A 6,497-nucleotide genomic window follows, 5' to 3' on the forward strand; every position below is an offset into this window, starting at 1 on the left:
TGAATAAAGGTTCGATCAAGAGATTTGACTTTATTGACACCTATTTGACCTCAAGGAGGTTGGATATGGCGACCGCAGCACAACTATACTTATCTCAATAAGTAATTAACTTTTAAGATACTTTTCATCTATCTAGATGAGAGATTTTAACAAATTTTTCTAGAAAAAAGAAACTGTTATCCACTATCAAAAATGGAATTACAATAAAAGGTGGTTATGTCTTCTATTATAAATACACTGATACTTTCAGATATATGCAGAATTTAATTTACTAAATCTGTTTAAATTCTTGTTAACTTAATCATTGGAGTCTTCTGCAGGTACTATCTCCTACCTCAAGGAATTTGGACGGCGGCACTTCGATAGTAGAAGTCGGATGCTGCCTAAAAAAGAGTTTGGACCTCACGTTCAGACCCAAAAACAATCCAGTTTCAGGTAACTCACGGAACATTGGTGCCGTTGTTGGAATTTAGAAGTCTACATCCAATCATGGTGGACAATTAGTTTGAGGATAAACATATGGCATCCGAATCTGAACCAAAGCACAATAATGATGTTTGAGCACTTATGATACCTTCACGACCGAATAGAACAGGTGACCTTGGAAGGAACATCGAGAAATCCACAGCCCAGGCGAATCAGTTCGGAGGTACATCCACCCGGGAATGAGGAGCCGCTGCACCCAACAGAAATCCTGGGACTCGCACATGGGCATCATGGCTGACTGTAGCAGCTCGAACAGGAGATTGAACGACAACGAGAAGTTGAAAAAGACCTGTGAAGAGAAGTACAACGTCAAAGAGAATTAGAAAAAAAAATTGAAATTAGAAGCAGACCTACGAAATCGGAGCAATCATGCATATATGAAGGAAAATCATTTTGGTGGAGAAAGATTCATTCATAGAAGAGATCATGCGCACTAGGGTTCCCAGGAACTTTAAAAGTCCTGACATGGACTTCTATGATGGAACAACCGACTCAAGACATCATTTCAGTAATTTTAAAAGTCAGATATATTTTTGGCCGATGCGTCTGATGCTACCTGTTGCAAAGCTTTTCCGACAACGTTAACTAAAGTGGCAATGAAGTAGTTTGATAGCTTACTACCTAGGTCGGTGACTTGTTTCGACGATCTTGCAAGGAAGTTTCTTGCCCGATTTTCTATTCAGAAAGATAAAGTCAAGCACGTTCCAAGTCTCCTAGGGGTCAAACAAAAGGTCGGAGAAACACTCTGAGCTTATATGGAAAGATTCAACAAAACTTGCTTGAAAATTTAGAATTTACCTCAAGAAGCAGTAATAATGAGGTTAGTTAATGATCTCAAAGAAGGACTATTTTCTCAATCCATATCAAAGCGACATCTGACCTCTTTGTACGAAGTACAAGAACGGATGGAAAAATATATCAACATGGAAGAGAATTTTCGACTTAGAGAACCAATTCCAAGGCAAAACCTTCTTTACCAAATTTGGGATAAAGATAAGGATGCAAAGAAAAATGATGAATATAGCTCAGATAAGTCTCGAAGATACCTTAACTACACCCTGCTTACTGTGAGTATCACAAATATGGGTATTCCACCATTGATTGCTATGACTTGAAAAATGTGATAGAAAAACTAGTCAGAGAAGATCGGTTAAAAAGTACCTCAAAGAAAGTTCGTACGATTCGAAAAAAAGGAAGAGAGGTGATGAAGACAGGGGTCGACGAGATCGGCTACCACAAATCCCTGATAGGCACATCCACATGATAGTTGGGGGGTTTGCAGGAGGAAAGGTAACCAAGTCTTCTCCCAAAAGACATATAAAAAAAGTCTACTAAGTTGATGAAGAATACGAAGTTTCCAATTTATCCACAATCTCATTCACCAAAGAAGATGCTCAAGGAGTAACCCCTAGCCATGACGATCTTATTATGATTACAATGATACCCTCCAATGCAAACATCCACAGAACTCTGGTAGATTAGGGGAGCTTGGCCGCCATATTATTCAAGCCTGTTTTTGACAAGCTCGGGTTAAAAGAGAAAGAGCTGAGAGCCTACTTGACAATCTTTTCAAGTTAGGAGACACGCCTATCCGACCTCTCGGTTTCGTCCCCTTGCACACCACTTTTGGTGAAGGTGTGAAGTCTAGAATTTTGAATATAGACTACGTTGTGGTCATTGTGGCATCAACCTACAATGCATTAATAGGTCAGACCACTTTGAATTGACTAGCTGTGGTCGTTTTCACTCTTCATCTCTGCATGAAATTTTTACTTTAGAGGGAATCGCTACCATAAGAGGAGATTAGAAGTTAGCGCGAAAATGCTATAATGAAATCTTGAATCTACAGGGAAGCATTAAGGAATAAGAAGTCAACACCATTGAACTTGGTGGTGTCCGAGCATGAGAAGAACTACGATCACAATCTAGTGGACAGAGCGAAGTGGTTCAAATCGGAGAACAAGCAGAGAAAACAACAAGCATAGGGGCTAACTTGGATAAAGAGATGAAGGTAGACCTCCTTAAGCTCTTACAACAAAATTTTGATCTCTTTGCCATGCTTAGGATACAACCCGACCTTATGAGTCACAAGCTCACTCTCTATCTTGGCTCACGACCTGTTCAACAAAAGCGACGAAAGCTTGGCCTTGAAAGAGCACAAGTCATTGAAGAACAAGTTTAAGTATTATTAGAAGTCAGGTGCATAAGGGGGGTAAAATACCCTTTGTGGTTGATTAATGTAATACTCGTGAAAAAATAAAATAGGAACTGAAAAATGTTTGTCAATTATACTAACCACAATAAAACCTGTCCTAAAGACCCATACCGACTTCCCAGCATTGATACCTTGGCGGATTCAGTTTCAGGATATCGATACTTGTCTTTTATGGACGCATACTCAGGATATAACTAGATCTTGATGTACAAGTCGGACCAAGAGAAAACCTCCTTCATCACTCCAACAGTCAACTACTGTTATGTAGTAATGCCTTTTGGATTTAAAAATGCTGGAGTCACCTATCAATAGCTAATGAATAAGGTGTTTTCATCCCACCTCGAAAAATTAATGAAGGTCTGCATTGATCATATGCTCATTAAAAATAAAGGAAGACACTAATCTCTTGTCTGACTTAGCTGAGGTATTCAACGCAATAAGAAAACATGGGATGAGACTAAATCCCTCAAAGTGCACGTTTGCAGTGGAGGCCGGGAAGTTCTTGGACTTCATGCTCACCCAAAGGGGAATTAAAGCCAACCTAGACAAATGTAAAGCAATACTCGAGATGAAAAGTCCTACTTGTCTCAAGGAAATCTAACAATTGAATGGAAGATTAGCAGCCTTATCTATATTCTTGGTGGGATCAGCCTTGAAGTCTCTACCCTTGTTCTCAATACTCAAAAAATGGTGTGAATTCGAATGGACTCAGGAACGTGAGCAAGCTTTTCAAGAATTCAAAAACTTCTTGAGTCAACTACCAATCCTCACCTAACTTGTTCCAGAGAAAGAGCTCATATTGTACTCAACAGTTGCAAATAAGGCCATAGCCTCAGCTTTAGTTCGAGATGATGAGAATGGACAGCAACTAATTTATTTTGTTAGCAAGGCTCTACAAGGGATAGAACTAAACTATTAAAAATACAGAAGTTCGCTTATGCCCTTGTGCTCACTTCCAAAAGGTTCCGACCTTATATCCAAGCTCAGTCTGAATTAACCAACTTATGAAGGATATCCTCCAAAAGACAAATACTGCAAGTCGGATGCTAGAATTGGCAATAGAGCTATCTGAATTCGACTTACGGTATGAAACTCAGATAGCAATAAAAAATCGCAATATCTGGTCGACTTTGTAGCCGAGTACACAGAAAACTAGGAAAGTCCTACAACCTATAATTTATATGTAGATGGATCATCCAATGAAACTGGAAGTGGAGCAGGAGTCATTATGGAGAATGAAAAAGGAACTCGGATAGAACTTTCATTGAAATTTGAGTTTTTGGCCTCCAACAATCAAGCAAAGTATGAAGCATTACTTGTTGGCTTGAAGCTAAATAAAGAGGTTGGGGCGGTAAGGTTGATCGTGTTTAGAAATTCTAAAGTAATAACCTCTCAAGTAAATGGAACTTACCAGGCTAAAGATCCCAACATGAAGAAGTATTTGAAAGAAACACTGGAACAATTAGCTCAATTTCATGAAGCAAAGATCCGACATATAGCTTGGGAATCAAATATTTGAGCTGATGCCCTTTTCAAGTTGGCCAGCACCAAGCCAGGGGGCAACATTTGAAGCCTGATCCAGGAAACACTTCACACACTATCAGTGGCCAAAGAAGTTGACAAGTCAGGCACAATGGCTATCTCCAATCTAGGTTTGGCCCATTATCGAATACATTAAATTTGATATCATCCCTAAAGAAGAAAGGGAAGCACAAACTACACCTTGATTCACAACATCCTCTATAGAAGAGGAGTATCTACACCTCTATTAAAGTGCGTCTAGCTCCAAGACTAAAGTAGTCTTAGAGAAAGTCCACAGCGGCATATGCGAAAAACATTTAGGAGAACGATCACTAGCTAAGAAAGTGATTCGAGCTGGCTTCTTTGGCCGACCATGCAAAGAGAGGCAGCCGACTTCGTCCAAAAAATGTCTGCCCTACCAAACCATGCTAACTTCCATGTGGCACCTCCAGAAGAGCTCATTTGCATGACCTCACCTTGGCCATTTGTAAATGGGATTTAGACCTCCTCGGTACATTTTCATAGGCATCCAGGTAAGTAAAGTACCTTATAGTTGGGATTGATTATTTCACTAAGTGGATCGTGGTAGAACCTCTAGCAACCATTACAGCTCAAAGAAGTCGGAAGTTTCTCTACAAGAGCATTTTACTCGGTTTGGAGTTTCACTCTTCATCACCACAGACAATGGAACTCAATTCACTGATTTAGCATTTAGAACTCTGGTGGCAAGCCTTAAAATTAACCACCAGTTCACGTCGGTAGAACACCCTAAAGCCAATGGACTAATAGAAGCTGCAAATAAAGTCATATTGGCTGGGTTGAAGCGCCGACTACGAGATGCAAATAGAGCATGGGCTGACGAGCTCATTCAAGTCTTATGGGTGTATCGGACAACTTCCCACTCAACAATTGGAGAATCTCCTTTCCGAGTTTCTTATGGCATAGAAGCCTTGATCCCTATAGAAGTCAATGAACAATGTGACATCCCTTCCAACAAAATACCTTGCTTAAGTTATGGTATTTCTATTAGAAAGAATATTACGTAACCTTTTCTAATATTAACTACTTAATTAGTGAGCCTTTATTTCAATATCGTATTTCAGTTTTAAGAAAACGCTAAAAAAAATTGTTTTATTCTTTAAAGTCATATATCAAAGATTTTCAATTAATAATAATCACATAAATACTATCAATAATAAATCTTATACAAGTAAATCTAAAAATAAAATTCAGATTCAACATACTACACCTACCCTCTTTATAAAATAAAATCTTAAGCAACAAGAGTGAGGGACTCTATGAACACAACTTGAATCATAATAAAGTCTACTAATCAATCGTCCGCAACTTCATATTGAGTCTTCAGGCCTGTGTCACTGAAAGAGTGAAAATTTTGGGGGTGAGAACCAAACCACAAGTTCTCAGTAGAGGTAGAGAATGCCGTGAAAGTAAGAATAAAGCGCAAATAGTTAATTTTGTTCAACAATATTTAGTTCATTAGTTCCATAAAACACTTTGAAGTTACATAAAAAAAATTGGTTATCTGCTTCAAGTTATATTCTTCATAAATTCTTTCTGGTTAAAAACAACGTCCAATACAAAAGTAAAACGCATACACAAGCAAATCAGACATTGCAGATAAACAATGCACCCATCAATCAAACAGTAAATAATATAAATAAAGCAATATACAGTACAGGTACACTCAAACAACACATACAAATGCATATAATGAATGTCTAGCCCTAGTGAAGGTAATAAGCTTATCTGTTGATTTCTACTCGCTCCTGTTACTACCTGGTACTAGTTCCGATATGGCCTCCAGTTGGCATTAACCTCTGAGACCTTGCCTTACAGGGTGGCTTTTCCTAGCCGTTGAATGTCGAACATATCCCTATAAGCATCTTGCCTTATAGTGCAGCTCTCTTAGGGTGGAATAAGTCAGGCAGCCTGCTAGGAGCCTACAGCTTGCCTATTTTGGGCGGTCTGACCTGGCCTGTTATAAAATAGGCACAGGTTCAAGCTCTTATAAAGCCTTAATATATTAATAGTCAGACTCAGATTCACTAATTGTCTTGTTTGCCTGTCAGACCTGTTCGGCCTATTAAAATATATTTAAATATAAAATATTTTTATTAACAAATTATGAGATATTTTAAATTTATTATTTTATTAATATACTTTTATATTTTAAATACTTTAAATTTTAAAAATTCTATAAATATTAAAATGCAATTACATATAATTTTTTATTTTTTAAAATAGTATTCACTCT

Source organism: Arachis hypogaea, chromosome 8, assembly GCF_003086295.3.
Source record: "Arachis hypogaea cultivar Tifrunner chromosome 8, arahy.Tifrunner.gnm2.J5K5, whole genome shotgun sequence".
In the NCBI taxonomy this organism is placed as follows: domain Eukaryota; kingdom Viridiplantae; phylum Streptophyta; class Magnoliopsida; order Fabales; family Fabaceae; genus Arachis; species Arachis hypogaea.